Source organism: Telopea speciosissima, chromosome 10 (assembly GCF_018873765.1).
Source record: "Telopea speciosissima isolate NSW1024214 ecotype Mountain lineage chromosome 10, Tspe_v1, whole genome shotgun sequence".
NCBI lineage: Eukaryota > Viridiplantae > Streptophyta > Magnoliopsida > Proteales > Proteaceae > Telopea > Telopea speciosissima.
The window spans coordinates 36,448,056-36,465,622 of NC_057925.1; the positions used below are offsets into that span (position 1 = coordinate 36,448,056).

Here is a 17,567-nt window from a genome sequence, read left to right on the forward strand (position 1 = left end):
AGTGCTTATTTTTCCCATTCCATTATCTGATTATTGAAAAATAAAACCACAAAAGCCATGATGATCAGGAAAAAAAGAAAAACAAAAAAAGTGCTTATAAATGTGAGCTCAATTGGGTAGAAATCAAGGCAACATGAAAAAATCAAGTTGCTTTGGTAGTATATTGGTACAGTAATGGAACTTTCAACACAGTTGCTTTGGTAGTATTTTAACATTTCAACGCAGAAGATGAACTTTCAACACAGTTGGTATTATTTTTCAAAACCTGGTTTCTCAACTATTTCAGAGTTCTAAATAGAAAAAGCCTCAAAGTGGCCATTTTAAGTAAGGAAAAGGCAGCGATTGGGGCTTTTATTTGGGATTCTCAAGGCCTAGTGGTTGGTGCAAGCTGCGATCCAAGAAGCTCAGATGTTGCAGTAACACTTGAAGCGAAGAGCAGCAAAGTGAAATGGGGAATCCACAATCGAGAGAGAGAGAGAGAGATGTAAATCGGAAAATAAATTGGGAGAAAACCGAATACTTTCCATTGATATTAAATGTGAATATATACAAGAGTTTACATAGTTGGTTTCCTGAGATTGAGGGATAGAGATAAGAACTAATGAAGATATGAATGGTGAGTTAAGCTGTGGAGAAGAGCAGTTCCAATAGGAGACGCTGGAGAGTTTGCCACTGGGTTGGACGACTCCTATTGAGTCCCATAATAAGAGCTTAACTAAAGAGTAGTAGCGGCGACCGGAGATGCAAGGTAGACAGCAATCGGAGATGAAGGTGGGGGTCGAGGAGATAGTAGCGATGAGGAGGTTTCCTAAGAGATTTGGGAAATAGGGTAACTGGAAGGGTGGGAGGATTTAGGATAGTTTGGTCTTTTTGATTTTTAATGTATTAAGGTATAGATGGTAAATTAGTAACTTTATGTTTTCTGTTTGTTAGATAATGGTGAGTTAACTCGATGGACTGAGTCAGAAGATTTTAAATATGAGGGGGTGTACATGAAAATAGGCCTTAGTTGAGGTGGTGTCTTGATATTTTCCCCTAAAAAAAAGTTACAACTTTTCGGTTTACCACTTTGGTTGCAACAAGATCCATCCAATGTGTAATATTATTGGATAGGTAAACATATAAAGAGTATCAAAATAACTATCTTACCCTTAACTCAAAGAACAATAAGAAAAAAATAATAATGGGCAATTAAGACAGATTACAACTTTTTAGTTCTCCACTTTGTTTACAACATGATCCACCTAAAATGTAATATTATTAGGCAGGTACATATGTAAAGAGCATCAAAATAGCTTTCTTACCCTTGCCCTCCCACCTAAGCTTACCCTCAACTTCCAAATAAGGGTCAGAGACTCCGGTAAAATGGGTGAATTGGCAAAGGGATTTCACTTGCACCCGTTGATTACAACCAACAATGACGAGGGGGGAGGGGGGAGGGGGGAGGGGAGAGGAGGGAGGGGGGTTGGGGAGACACTCATGGGCCACGTAAAGGTGTCAATCAGCTGTTTGGTTCAGTTTGCAAAGTTACTAGGCCAACCTGAAATCATACCAATCTTTGGATAGGTTCCGATTTTAGTCTGATTTGGTTCAATTTTTTTATCAAGTTTTTGTTATCGGTTTGTAATCAGGCTACTATTGTCTTTGGTCTGGTCTCTTGTTAATATGTATGATAAGGAATATAATGGCGAAATCTTCTCTCTTTTTTTGGCTTCTTGTTTTCTTATCGGGTTACCATCGGTTTTGTCTTAGTTCTTTATCGGGTTTGGTCATGTTTTTCAGATAGGTCTTGGTTTCGGTTTTTATTAGTTCATAAAATCCCAACCCAAAATCAAACCAATAAAAATTTGGTTCAATCTGGGATGAACCAACTGACAGACCGATCGAGCTGAACTTTGACACCTTTCTGGCCATGCGTTATGCTTTTGGGTCCAGTAAAGAGTAAGGACCACGGTTCGGCCATCTTGTTTGTTGTACGGAATATGGCATGAGAGCTCCATTGCGTAACGTCTTCTTAATAGTAGTTTTTTTTTTCTTTGGAAAAAAGAACGCTAACTAGTGTTGTGTGTGGGCGTGTGTACCTGCGCCAAAAGACCGTCGCAGGTACACACCTACACAAAGCACCGGTTAGGTTGTTTCACCCTTTTTCTTTTTATTTTGAGGAAAATATAGGGACACCCCCTCAACTGTGGCCTCTTTTCATGTAGACCCCCTCAACTTCAAAATCTTCTAACTCAGTCCACTGAGTTAACTCACCGTTACCTTACTAACAGAAAATATAAATTTATTAAAATACCCTCTATACCTTAATACATTAAAAATAAAAAAGAGAACAAACTACCTGATGGGACAAAGAACATGACCCCGCGAGAACGGGTTGGTGCCGGCTCGAAGCGCGGGTTGAGATCACACCTGATTCAGTGCGGGCCAATAACTCGCCCTGCACGAGTCTGGGGAGCGACATACGCAGCAGGGTGCCTGGTCACACTCCAGCTCGTGCCACTATTCGGAGGGCATCGTGCCCATACCCAGATGGCAATGACCTGGCCTCAACCAAGGATAGGAGGGACAACCTCCATACTTTGCATAAATAATGCAAAGATTGCCAGGGGCCAGCATAGCCCGAGATTCTCGCCCATGTTCCGCCTAATCAGGCGTGTGGGAAGTTATGGTTAAACATTATCCCACACATCACTCCTAAACGTACTCACTCCACTCCGAGAATCCATCCTTCCTATTCAGGCACGATTCTACCCTCAACCACCTTAAGTAAGGGAGGTAACACTCATCCCAACTATCTGAATTCTCTTGGAATCATCTGTTGCTCAGAGATCTAATTTAAGCATCGGAGTGAGATCACCGGTGACGCTTGATATTCTCTGCTAATCTTGTCTTGCAGGCAGTGCTCGCTCCAGCAGGTTTCTTGACGCAACAGTTTGGCGCCGTCTGTGGGAACAACAGTTGCAAAGCTTTAAAACCTCTACCAACCAATTAGTGCAGATCATGGCCGGTGAACAAAACGCCGTTCCTTCCAACACTGAAGTTCCACCACCTGTGGAGAACCCAGTAACGCGTCGGGTGATGAAGAACACTCACGGTGGGGGGCAAACCAAAAAACAGACCCTGCGGCAAATAAACACTACACCCACCGGATCCCAACTACCGGTGGCAAGAGTCGTGCCAGGATCCCAACCATCAGCAACTGAGGAGGTTGGAACAAACCCAACCCAAGAACAAGGCAAATCCAGCCTAGGTCCGAGGGCACTACCCCCGCCACCACCAATGTCGGAGGGATTTATTCCTACGACCGTGGACCCTAATGCCCTAGCATCTGTGGGTCAGATCCAGGACCTGTAGTGGCAAGTTCTCCATTAGAATGAGTTCCTTAAGGATGTGGTCAAAGAGCTGTAAGCTTTAAGAGCAGCCAACCTGATAGCCGCCGCAGCCGCTGGCCTACCTTCAGTACCAGTTCTGCCCCCAACGCCAGCATTGGTGCTCCCCAGGACTGCACAGGAGAACCCAAGGTCTACTAGAGATGACGCGCGGGCGACATGGAGTAGGGTCGGATCCTCACACCCATCTAGGAGAAATTTACCTCCACCGAAGATCGTCCGTATCGAAAACCTGCCCACTAAAAGCAGGCCCTCGTGCATAGGGGAGCACTCAGCTTCCACCAATCGGAGGACCCATAGTAGAACGGAGTGAACTCTCTCCAAAGCCTTCGACATGTGGACTGAATAAGTCAGCCAGCAAAGGCCACCCCGGCATGACCTCTGGGACGAGTTAAATGTGCATCGCACGTGCGTTGACCCCATCACCAACCAGATCGTGGAGAGCGAGCTTGACCATAAGGTCAGAGAGATGAATACCAAGATCGAGGCCCTGGAAAAAGGTAGCACCCCCAAGGAGAGTTTTAGGCCTGACCAGCATCCCTTCACGGCCGAGATCATGAGGGTCAAACTCCCCAGGGGCTTCAAGCCTCCAACCTTTAAGGCTTACGATGGGAAGGGTACCCTAATGACCGCATCAGTTACTTCAACACCATGATGACTGTATATGGAAGGTCTGACATCGTGCCGTGCCACTCCTTCCCAACCTCCCTTAAAGGACCAGCAGCGCTCTGGTTCACCAAGCTGAAGCCCAACTAGATCAGAAGCTTAACCGAGTTGGCCATAGCGTTCGTGAGCCGCTTCCAGAGCAGCATCAAGCAAAAGAAGACCGCTGCCAACCTCTTGGCAGTCAAGCAGCGACCTGATGAGTCCATCAGGGATTATATCACGTGCTTCAATGGAGAGGCACTGGAGATTAAGGACCTAGACGATGCTAGGGCATTTAACGCCATGCATAACGGGATCACCAACCACGACCTGGTAAAGTCACTTACCCTGGACCTAGTCAGCACCATGTCACAGTTGCTGGGTCGATGGTATCAATACACCAACATGTTCGATATCATGAAGGCGCAAAAGGCGGTGGATCCAAAGGCTCTAGAGAAGAAAAGAGCGAGCGAGAAAGATGAAAAGAAGAAAGACACAAAAAGGGCGAGGTCAAACCAAGATCAGAGCCCAGATTATACACCTCTCAATACAAGCAGGACCAAGATCCTGATGGCGGTGTATGACCGAGGTCTACTGCAATAGCCCAGGCCGATGTTCTCTAAACCTGAAGATAGAAATAAGAACAAGTACTGCAAATTCCACAAGGACGTCGACCACGACACCGAGGATTACAGGTAGCTGAAGAGAGAGATTGAGGACATAATACAGAAGGGCCATCTGAGACGCTATGTCAAGGAGGATGGGAAGGATAACTCCAGAGGTTGTGAAGCCACGAGAAAAGACCATAGAAGAGATGACAGAGCCAGGAGGAGCAGTGATTAGGGCCATCGCGAAGAGAGGCACGACGATCATAAGGAAGCCAGGAGAAATGATAGTGAAGCCAACACCTCCACAACGCCTGCATCCTCACCATCCTGGGGGGACCAGGACAGGAGTCGTCGTGCAAGGCCAAGGCAAAAGCACGGTTTGTGTCAGTGGCCGAAGTAGCCGAGAAAAGGTCACAAAAAGAACCCATGATTACATTCTCCAATGAAGACATGGAAGGGCTGAGTGGCCACACGACGATGCTGTAGTGGTTCAGGTAGTGATAGCCAACCATCCCGTTCACAGGATTTTGGTGGACACAGGGGCGTCAGTTGACATGCTATCATATAACGCCTACTTGCAGTTCGGGATCGAGTCAGGCACGTTGAATCCCGAAGCTACACCCTTATACGGGTTCTCAGGAGCACCCACCCCGATCGAGGGGTCAGTAGAGCTCCTAATGACAGTGGGGACCGCCCCTTGTTAGAAGACCATAAAGGTAAACTTTATGGTAGTTCGGGTTGCGACGGCCTACAACGTTATCTTGGGTAGGCCAAGCTTGAACGAACTGGGAGCAGTGGTCTCCACCAATCACTTGAAGGTCAAGTTCTCCACCCCCAATGGTATAGGGGAATGCCAGACAGAGCAGAAGAAGGCTCGCAAGTGCCATGCTGCCTTCCTGAAACAAATCAAGGGTAACTATAGGGGAACGGCCTACATTGGAGAGGTCACAGACAACCGTGAAGGAGATAAGAGCTACCAGCGAGGCAAGCCAGTTGAGGACCTCATTAAGGTCACGCTGGATAACCAAGACCCCATGCAGGTCATAAAGATTGGGTCACTATTGAAGGCAGAGGAAGCAAGGGAGCTCACCTCGTTCCTCCGAGAAAATAAGGATGTGTTTGCCTGGTCAACAGCTGACATGCCAGGCATACCACGCCACATTGTAGAGCACGCCTTACATGTGGACCCGGCCAAAAAGCCAGTCCAACAGAAAAGAAGAACATCTGTCCAGGAAAGGTAGGCCGTGATGAAAGAAGAAATAGAGAAGCTGAAAGCATCCGACTTCATCAGAGAAGAGCAGTTCCCCACTTGGCTCACCAACGTGGTGATGGTCCCCAAGCAATTGGGAAATGGAGGATGTATGTGGGCCACACCGACCTCAACAAGGCATGCCCTAGGGATGAGTATCCGTTGCCAAGAAAAGATCTCCTGATAGACGCGACTGCTGGGCACGAGAGGTTAAGTTTCATGGATGCATACTCAGGATACAACCAGATCCTGATGTAGGAGGGGGACGAGAAATACACTGCGTTCCGTTCAGACCAGGAGAACTTCTGCTACCTGGTAATGCCTTTTGGCCTGAAAAACACTGGAGCGACCTACCAGAGAATGGTGAATAAGTTGTTCAAAGCCCAAATTGGCAGGAACATGGAGATGTACATGGATGATATGCTGGTAAAAAGCATATGAGCTTAAGACCATTTGGCTGATCTGGACGAGGCATTCCAGGTGTTGCGAGCTCACCAGATGAAACTAAATCCAGCCAAGTGCGCCTTCAGGGTTAGCTCTGGCAAATTCCTGGGTTACATGGTATCTCAAAGGGGAATTGAGGCCAACCCAGCCAAGATAAAAGCCATCCAAAAAATGAGCCCACCCAGGACAGTTCGTAAGGTACAGAGGCTGAATGGGAGGATAGCAGAACTAGCACGGTTTATGTCATGGTCTGGAGATAAATGTCTACCGTTCTTCAAGACTCGGAAGAATCTGAAGGACATCAAGGGTTTTGCATGGACCTAAGAATGTCAAAGGGCCTTTGAGGATCTGAAGGCATACCTTGCCAATCCGCCCCTATTGGCACGTCCGATCCCTGAGAAGGAGTTGCTATTGTACTTAGCTACCTCGCCCGTACCAGTAAGCGTGACCTTAGTACGAGAGGAAGAGGGGGTACAGAAGCCAGTGTACTACATCAGCCACGTGCTGCTGGATGCTGAGACCCGACACCCCCGGATCGAGAAGCTTGCATTCACCCTTGTTAAAGTGGCTAGGAAACTAAGGCCATATTTCCAGGCCTACCCAATAGTAGTCATGACTGATCAGCCACTGAAGAAAGTACTCCACAAGCCCAATGTGTCTAGAAGGCTGACCGCGTGGGCAGTAGAGTTGAGCGAGTACCAAATCGAGTACAGGCCCAGGACAGCCATAAAGGGCCAAGCTTTGGCTGATTTTGTGGTCGAGTGTACCCAGGGCGTGGACGTGCTAAACAAGGGGGACCAGAGGGAAATAAAGACCAGCCCAGAACCATCCTGGACCATGTTCGTAGATGGGTCAAGCAACTCGGAGGTCCATGGAGCAGGCTTCATCCTGACGAGCCCTAAAGACTTCAAGATTCAGTTCGCACTACGCTTCAAGTTCCCAGCCTCAAATAATGAACCAGAGTACGAAGCGTTGATAGCAGGCCTAAGAATGGCCAAAGCCATTCAAGTCAGAAGGCTAGCAGTCCGGGCTGATTCGCAGTTGGTCGTAAACCAAGTGAACGGGCACTATGAAGCCAAAGATGACCGCATGGTGGCCTACCTCAAAGTGGCAAAGAAGATAGCTAGCTCATTCGATGTGTTCGAGATGAGCAACAGGGTGCCGAGGAGCGAGAATGAAAAGGCAGACGCACTCCCGCGCCTCTCAACAGAAGCACTGGCTCAATTAGATGGGTCGGTATACATCGAGGATATAACTGAGCCCTCCCACCAAGTTCGAGAGGTCGCGCTAGTCGACGTAGAACCCAGTTGGATGGACCCAATCGTCACATATTTAAGGGACAACATCCTACCAGAAGATAAGAGTGAGGCGCGTAAGATTCGAGGTCGCGCAGTGCGATATACCCTGGTGAAGGGGGAATTATATAAAAGATCAATATCTACCCCTTTGCTGAAGTGCCTAACTCCTACTCATGCCTTAAACACCTTGATCGAGGTACACCATGGGATATGTGGTAGTCACATGGGAGGACGCCATCTAGCCTATAAAGTGCTAAGGGCGGGATTCTACTGGCCAAATATGTAGAAGGACGCTATCCAGTATGTGAAAAGATGCGAGCAATGCCAGAAATTTGCGTCCATACCACGCCAGCCTGCCACGAAGCTGACCTCCATACTCAGTCCTATCCCATTCGCTATGTGGGGAATGGACATTCTGGGTAACTTCACCCCTGCTTCAAGGGGAAGGAAATATCTAGTTATCGCGGTCGATTACTTCACCAAATGGGTAGAGGCAGAACCGATAGCATCGATTATGCAACAATAGATGGAGAAATTCTTTAGAGACAAGGTCATCTACCGGTTTGGGTTACCAAAGATATTGGTGACAGACAACGGCCTTCAATTCAACAGCCCGCAGTTCAAGGCATTCTATGCCTAGTACGACATTGAGCTCAGAATGACCTCAACAGCCTATCCATAGGCAAATGGCCAAGTAGAAGTCACCAATCGTACCCTACTGGCCGGATTAAAAAGAAGGCTGACAGAAGCAAAGGCAAGGTGGGTGAATGAGCTCCCTAGCTTCTTATGGTCGTATCGAACCACTGTCCGAATGCCCACAGGGGAGAGACCATTTCGGCTAGCCTATGGAACTGAAGCACTAGCCCTAGTTGAGGTGGTAGCGGGCTCGCTGAGGAGCCTTAACTTTAATGAGAGAACATACCAGAATGGGTTGAGGGCAAATCTAGACTCCCTTGATGAAGTCAGAGAGGACGCTTTAATGAGAAACATGGCCTATAAACAAAGAACAGCTTGCTACTACAACTTTAAGGTCAAGGAAAGGACGTTCAGAGCTGGAGACTTAGTATTATGCAAAGTAAGCGCTTCCCAACCACAACACCAGGGCAAGCTGGACGCCAACTGGGAAGGACCTTATGTGGTCTCCAAGCAGATAAGGTCGGGCACATATCGTTTGAAGACCCCAGGGGGCAACAATATACCACGACCTTGGAACTCAGAGAATTTGAAAATTTTTTACCAATAAGGTCGTTGTAAAAAGCTGTGTTCAGCTATTCTATTCGCGATAAATGAAATCTCAGTTCACGCCCTCAATCTTGTGTCTACGATTTTGCGTTTACCTAGAGTAGTCACTCTAAAAAGACTAGCCCGTTGTGCTGGCACGAAAGTCCAACCTTAAGGTTGGCACGAAAGTCCAACCTCAAGGTTGGCGTGAAAGTCTAACCGCAAAGGTTAACACGAAAGACTAACTGCAAAGGTTAGCACGAAAGACTAACTGCAAAGGTTAGCACGAAAGACCAACTCTTAGGGGTTGGCACGAAAGACTAACCTAAAAGGCTAGCACAAGCACAAGAAGCCACGCCCTAAAAGAACAACCTCGGGAGGTGGCACACACAGGTAACATACTAAAAGTGGCAAGATCGCGACTTAAGAAAATGCAAAGGAAGAACGTGCTCAAGCTAATTAAGGAACGAGCTGCGATACTTGGAAAAATATCTTCTATTGATAAGGACGGCATTTAAAAAAAAAAAAAAAAAAAAAGGAGATACAATGTCTTCATTTTTCAGCTGGTGGTGGAAGATCAGAGGCAGAGGCCATGACAGCTAAAGATGAATTCGCAAGAGGAGGATCTGAGGTAGTAGTCGAGTCAGTAGGGACCGGGTCAGAAACAGGAGGATCGACTGGAGTAGGGGGGTCGCCCTCGGCAGCCTGGCCTTCGGGCGTGGGAGCAGCAGGCACTTCTAGAGTCGCGGGCACAGGAGGGATGTAGTACTTGAAACCCAAGAAATCGTAGCTCGAGGTCCCCTTGAGGACAAATTAGACCGTGTCATTCACCCCCCTGTAGCCCATGCGCGCCTGCTTCTTCACGAAGTCCTTCAGTTCCTTCGAAACTTTGAACTCCTCCATGGCCTTCTGGACGGCCTCCTCAATCAGCTTGGGCTGCCACGTCTGGAGATTGAGTAGATCCTCCTGGATAGTCCCAGTCTTCCTCTTCTCCAGGTTTAGCTCCCTCTCCCGCTGCCCTAGTTGCTGCTCCAGCTGCCCCACGCGGTCTGTGAAAGATTTGACCGTCTCCACATGATCCTTGGCTGCGGCCTCTAGTGCAGAGATCCTGGTCGTGGTGTTCATGACTTGCTCCTCTGTGACCTTCCTCTTCTTCTTCTCCTCCTCATATGAGGCAGCCAGGCTCTCCATCGTGTGGTGGATCTCGCTCACCCCCCGGGTGACCTGAGAAGATAATGCAATGTCAGAAAACATCCTATAAAGGAAAGGAAATTAAGGAGCGAAGGTCGACGCTTACCCGGGCAAAGTCCAACGCGAACGAGTCCACCAACTCGTCGTCTGAGAGGGCGCAGACAGCCGCCCCCGTCTCCAGGGGGGCCATGGTCCATCAACTCCTTGGCCACCTACGGAAGCACGAAGCCTGACTCGCCCTTGTAGACTTCCTACTGGTAGCAGAGGCGTTTTTTCCCCTTTGGAGGGGCCTGGCCCTTGCCCCCAGCAATACCCCCCTATGTGGTGCCCAGGGGGCTTTCTCCGAGGTCTCTATCCCCAGCGCAACCTTCTTTGGGGGCTCATCAAGGTCCACCACCTCGTCTTGGCTCCCTTCATCTCGGGGTCTTTTCTCCTTGAGGGGGCCCTTCGGCGGCAGGGACTTATTGGTCTTCTCAACCTTCTCTTGCCCTTCGAGGAGGGCGCCACTTTCTCCTTCGGAGGGGCTGAGGACAAGCCCCCAATAGTGACACCCATTGAAGAATGGGTCTGCCTCTTAGATTGTTTTTCCAAGGCCTTCTGCTTCTCCTCCTCCGCATCTTCGCGGAACTCGTCCAAGTCCAGCTGATAGTCCACTGAAAAGAAAGCAAGCACAAGTCAGAAACTCAACTCGCGAATATACAAAAAAGGGAAAAATAGAGATACAAGGGAAGAACTCACCTCGTGCTGAGCTCAGCCCATGCCTGACCAACGGGGCCTCGTTCGTCAACTCGCACACATCGAAGGTCGTACCCTGCACACACAAGCTGAGAGACCACTGGTCGTACTGGTTCAGCATGGGGACCGAGTTCACGGTCTTCAGCCGCATCCTCTCCCACTCCGCCTTGAAGGGATTGTTGGGGATACTCGCGTAGAAGAACCAGTCCTTCCACTTCTTTGCGGATTAGGGCATGTGGCTTATAAACTCCACAGATGAAAATGACCCCCTCAGGCCGCACAAGGCCATGTAAAACCACTCTTCCGAGGTCTTCTTCAATTGGGAAAAATAGACAAAGAGTGCCCACGAGGCCCTACGATTGAACTGGGCAAAAAATAGATAGAAGCTGAATAGTTGCTTCCAGGAGTTCGCCACCAACTGGCCAGGGGTGATGGCGTGGTGGCGGAGCACGTCCACCACAAACTGATGGACAGGGAAACGGAGGCCGCTTTGGAAGGTGACTTTGTACAAACACGCAGTATTAGGCCATGGGGTGTTCGCCCTCTCCTCTCTGGTGGGCACCCACGTCTGCACCTTCGGAGGAAACCCATACCGGACCCTCAAGGCAGCTAGAGATCATTCGGTCATGGTGCTCTCCCAAGCGGCCACACTGGTGGGCCTCACCAAGACCTCCTCATCATCATCATCATGAGCGCCACCACCTTCGGCGGTGCGCTCCACTAGGCCCTCAGCTGGGGCTTGCGTACCCCCACTGGACTGGGCAGAAGAGGCTTGGGCCAAATGGCCAGCCTGGGCAGCAAACTTCTTGGACTCGAAGAGTGCATATCGCTCCTCTTGGGTCCTCTCAGAGCTGACCTCGGGGTCAAAACCCCCACTCATCCCAATTACACCACCGGAGACCCTATCGGGCTCCGCCTGAGATGAAGACAAAGACATGGTCGAAGAAACTTACTGACTGCAAGATGGCAGAGGCCGGAGACAGAAGTTGAATGAAGAGAAGAGCATGGCTCGAGCGGGGTGCATAGCACGAGCTCGTGAGATACTTGAATGCCGCTGGAGAAAGCTTCAGTTATCGGAGCAGAACACAGCAGCAAAGAGCAATGATCAGAAGAGGCAAAGGTGGTAGTAAAGGCTGCAATGGAGAAGGCAACCCCAATTTATAGGCTGGAAGGGGAAGGAGAAGCACCCGGATCCGATGGTCAGAAATAAAACCCATCGTAGAGCAAGGAACGGTAGTCATTGGGCATGCCCGAGGTGTAATAAAGGCTCAGGCCACGTGTTCGAGTGTCAATGGGTGCCATCGCACTCCAGAGATTGAGCGGTCGTAGGACAAGCCTAGGCTTCATAATGCCTGCGGCCACGTGGCGGATAACGCGTGGGACATCAAACGTTGTTTAGGCGAAGCGGCGATGGTTCGAATCGAGACGTCTTTATGACCTAATCCACGTGTCAACGGACAACTGGGACGTCAAGTCACGTCCAGCCATCAGTGTGCTAGGCCTGCGTGTGCAACAATGGGCGTTAAAGAATTTGAGTCGATTCAACTCCCTAGGATGACAACGTCCAAGGGAGTGGGGGGCTCATGATGGGACAAAGAACATGAGCCCGCGAGAACGGGTTGGTGCCTGTGCGAAGCGCGGGCTGAGACCATGCCTAGTTAAGTGTAGGCCAATAAACTCGCCCTGCACAAGTCTGGGGAGTGACATACACAGCAGGGCGCCTGGTTACACTCCAGCTCGCGCCACTATTCGGAGGGCATCGCGCCCATACCTAGACGGCAACAACTTGACCTCAACCAAGGAGGGACGACCTCCATACTTTGCATAAATAACGCAAAGATTGCCAGGGGCCAGCATAGCCCGAGATTCTCGCCCACATTGTGCCTAATCAGGCGCGTGGGAAGTTATAGATAAACATTATCCCATGCATCTCTCCTAAACGTACTCACTCCACTCCGAGAATCCAACCTTCCTATTCAGGCACGATTCTACCCTCAACCACCTTAAGTAAGGGAGGTAACACTCATCACAACTATCTGAATTCTCTTGGAATCATCTATTGCTCAGAGATCTAATTTAAGCATCGGAGTGAGATCACCGGCAACGCCCGGTATTCTCTGCTAATCTTGTCTTGCAGGCAGTGCTCGCTCCAGCAGGTTTCTTGACACAACACTACCCTAAGTCCTCCCACCCTTCTAGTGATTTCAACATAAATCAAAGAGCCCACCGGAGTTGCTTATCTATCTGGAGAAATTCTTGTTGCTTATCCTCTGATTGAACTCAAAAAATCTCAGACCATCTATGAATCTGAATTCTGGACGAATAAGTGTTTCTTATTCTTTTAACAAGCTATAATGAATAGTCACATCGTGTTCACCATGTTTATCCCACTAATCACAACAACTTTTCCTTCTCTCATTAGATATTTCAGCAGTAACAACGGCCATGTTCTTATAGCTGCAATGGCAGAGCCCACCAAAAAGATCAATTAATCCATTGTAGATATCTACGCAAAAATCTCATTTGTTTATGCACAACCATTCGAGAATCAAGCGTAATTTTTGTTCCTTCTCAAAGTCTAAAGCATTTTTTTTAGGTAAAAAATCTAAAGCATTGGATGCCTCACGCTCTGAAACTAATATGTACAAGCTTATGTTAATTTGTGCGTACACCCAAACATGGGGTTTTCAGGAAATGAATTTTCAAGATTCGGCTAAGCTCCCCCGATTAACATCGCTGGCTCTGTCAACAACTTTACCCACATTAGTAGAACACGGGAGGCGCAAGTGGATGTTTCTTTCGAATGAACAGATTCTAGGCAGAGCTTCCATATATTCAGACGTGGCTCGTGATTTTGGTCTTCCACAGGGTCCCTCGCCATTGCAGGAAGGCACCCATTTCCCCTGTGTTGGGTTGTCCTGGTATTTCATTTAAGCGTAAACCCACCAAACATCTACTAACCTAACTTACTAATGAAGAAGAAGAAGAGGAAGTGGAAGAGGCGCAAGAGCGCTTGGTGTTCTTGCCGGTACTGCCGTCAACAGGGATGTTACAAGGGTGTTAGCAGTAGGACTTGCAGAAGTCGCAAGGCTGTTAGAGGTTGTAGCATGTGGAGTTGCAACGTGGGCAACAAAGGTTTTCACAATACAACGGGGAGCTCCCATGTGTGATAGTTTCGCCTCTCGCCGCTGCTCGCTAGTGTCCAAAAGCCTTTCTTCTACTCCTCTGCTGTGGGTAGACGACCACTACCCACCACCTGTTTTCCCATCTTTTGAAGTACGATGTCATGCTGGGTCACGTTCTTCATAATGCCGGTTTGGCTTTTAATTTGGGTAATCTAGATTCTGGTCCTAAAGAAATAGTTGGGTGAGTATTTACGTTTAAAACAAAGCCGCAGTTAATTTGATGGATTAAAAAAAAATTTACCTCCTTTCAATAGATGAGGGGTGTGTTTGAAATTTTTTGAAGATGAGGTGTGTAACCGTGTACATGAAAAGGTGCCATAGTTGAGGAGGTGTCCCTATATTTTCCATTTCTATTTTTTAGGTTAAATTCACGGACACCCCCCTGTAAGTATGTAATATATCACGGACATACCAAACCTTGTCAAAATATCAACCTTCCCCCTGACGTTAAGCACAGTTAGCACCTAAAGTTAAAATATCCATTTTACCCCTTTAGATATCTTCATCCCAAAACCCCATTTCCTCTTCTTCCTCTCTCCGTTTCTTCTTCTTCTTCCACCAGCACCACCATCATCGCCACCATTGCCGCTGCCGATCCTCTTTCACCGCCAAAACCCATGGCTTTCTTGGCTTGTTCAATCTTTCATGTTCATGAGGTTTACAAGCTCCGACTTGTACAAGGTATGGGCAGAACAAGTTTTGCAAGGTTGGGTCATGCTTGCAAAGAAAACAAAGGCGGCAACAGGTTGCGACTTGCGGAACAGAGGAGGCAATGGAGGGTGATGCTGATGGGTGTTATTGGAGATCCAAAGAAGAAACTGCAAAAGCTGAGTTCTTTACAAACAATTCAACTGAAAACACATGCCTGTGAAGTTGTGAAGAAGACGATGGTAAATGAGGAAGAGATTCTCCTGGAGAAAGCAAAGAAATGGCTAGAAGAGCTTGGACAGTAGGGTAGCACCAGTCATGAGATTGAATACCTTTCTCTTTGTAACATCAAAGTCCTACACTCCCGGAGGGGTTGGATCCTCTGCAACCTCAAACTTCATCCTCACTTATCTATAATTTCCTATTTTGTCTCCTATCCTCTCCTTCAATTCTTCCCTTCTACCATCTGTAGAGCTCTTTTTGTTAATTTCCATGCGCCCTTCTGTAATCTCCTTATCTTATTTTCCCAAGATTCAAAACAGTACCATATTGTTAAAAGGGTTTTTTTTCATACTTTGCAGGACCGAAGTGGGAACTGTCATGTGGGTGCAATAGCAACCATTATCGATGTAGTTGGAGGTGTAGTTATATCAACTTATAAAGGAGACATCAAATTGTCCCTCGATTTCGATATTGCCTACTTCTCTACGGTTAAGATCCAGGTTAATTAATTTGTATGGGAATCAAACTGAGGTTCATTAGAACTCAGCTTGAAAATGTTGTCAGCTAGGTTTTTGTTTTTTGGATTGTTCATGTAAATTGTAGGAAGCGGTAGAGATTGAAGGTAAGGTGGTAGCACACGGAGGAAAGCTTTCATTGTCAACTGTGGAGATTAGGAGGAAGGAGGATAGAGTGCTGGTTGATTTGGGTAAGCAATGGATGACTCAAGTCATCTCTACTCAGAATTTCAGAACTAAACTTTGATTTTGAAGAAATTAGCTTATTAATGGGGGAAAGGAATCTTCATGGGTTACATTCAGAACTCAGCTTTTGCAGTAGGAAAGAAATTTCAATTGCAGGTGGAGAAGTTCCTTGTTCTTGTTTCTTATCCCTCCAGCCCAGTGAAAACGATGAAGAGACAGAGAACGGTGTTTGTATTTGGGGTTTTACCCTTAAGGCTATTATGGGGAGTTCACCCTGTTGGAAGGGTAATTTCGCCATTATAAAAAAGTTAGTAGGGACTTAACTTCTAAGACTTAACGGAGTGGACTAAGTCGATATAAAATAAAAAAATAGGGGGTGTCTGGGATATTTTATTCAAGTTTAGGGTGTCTGTGATATTTTACATATTTAGGGGGTGTCTGTGTAATTAACCCTTATTTTTTTCGGGTTAATTCTAAATGCCCCCCTAAAAATGGCCAAACGTACGGTTGCCCCCCTAAACTTTCACTAATGCAACGTGCCCCCTGCTTTCCAAACTAAGTATCAATATAGTCCCCCCCGTTAGTCTGAGACGTTAAGTGATAACAGAACCTAGTTTTTGAAAACTTATGGACCATTCTACCCCTTGATAGGGTAGAATGACAAAAATACCCTTGTTTGAAAAAAAAAACAAAAAAAAAAAAAACCCTGCAATTCATCTTCCCCAAATCGTTTAGGGTTTGGGGAAGATGAATTTTTGAATCTAAAATAGAACAACTACATCTGAATTGCAGCAAACAAATAAAAGAAAAGAACTTTCAATCAAAGCCCTAACCCTAGCTACAACTGAATTGCATAAGCTTATCCGACGATCTGCCGACAACAAGTTACCAAAAAAAAAAAAAATTAATCCAAAATTTAAAGGACGAACAGATACAAACTTGTAAATAAAAAATCAGTGATGAGTTCTAGAAATTGAATTCATCTGAGAGTCGCAAGTAAAGAATGTCGGGATAAAGATCGTCGTCGATCTGGGGAGGTAGTCTGGACTCTCGACAGGAGGACCCACTCTGCGTCGGAACTGCAAAATAAAGCGAAACCGGATAAAAAATGGATAGATTTTGGAGTCCTCTTTACACTAATTTCATATTCAACAAAAAAAGGCGACTCTATATTATTCTGATCAAACCAATGGAGATTTAATCCAGCTGCATCTATTTGGGAAGATTTGCAACAAACGGCAAGGGAAAGAGATGGGGTTTGGGCCTTTAGGGTTCTCTTGTTCGAGAAGGGAACAAGAATCGTGAAAGGGTGAGTGAAATGTGAATCGATTGGGGTTGTGATGAGAGCGTCGAGGACCATGGGACCGCAGTCGTTGAGATCAATCTGGAAATCTTGGAGTTGGGGTTTGGAAGGGTTGTTAGGATTCCATCGGTAGATGGAGAAGGTCTTGAGCAAAGAGGTGTCTTGTGCTTTGGCTTTGACCTGCTGGGCTTCAGCTTCGGAGGCGTGAGCCCGAGCCCGTAGTAGCTTTGAGGCTGGAGCTAATACCCTTGAAAGTCCTCTACGGAACTGACCCGTCGCCATGGCAGTGAGCAACAAGCACCATCACGGTGGACTCTATTTGGGGATCCGGGTGCCATAACAGTGAGCAACAAGCACCAAAACGAGTTCTTCTTGGAGACCATCACCATCGAAGGGTTTGCTTGTGGTCCTGTTCATTTCGTCTGCAACTCCCGGGTTCAATCCAGGAAATAGGATTTTCTTCTCGATCAGATTGATGTTGGTAAAATTTTCAACTAGTTTTCATATCCAATCGAAGATTCTAAGGTCAATTGCTCAAGAACTCATCTTCCTCAAACCGTAAACGATTTGGGGAAGATGGTTGCTGGTTTTTTTTTTTTTTTTTCTTCAGGCAAGGTCATTTTGGTTATTTGTCCAATCAAGGGATAAAATGGTCCATCGATGTTCAAAAACTGGGATCCGTTAGATTATAACGTCTCTGTCTAACAGGAGGGACTATATTGGTA

General features: G+C 47.1%; 1 long non-coding RNA gene across 1 annotated transcript; it reads left to right on the top strand.

Moving 5' to 3' along the window:
• Positions 1–2,878: 2,878 nt before the first annotated feature.
• On the top strand, positions 2,879–17,017 carry LOC122643425. Its single transcript, XR_006330178.1, has 3 exons — positions 2,879–2,890; positions 6,254–6,257; positions 16,939–17,017. It is a non-coding gene; the product is annotated as an uncharacterized LOC122643425 (long non-coding RNA).
• Positions 17,018–17,567: the final 550 nt, after the last annotated feature.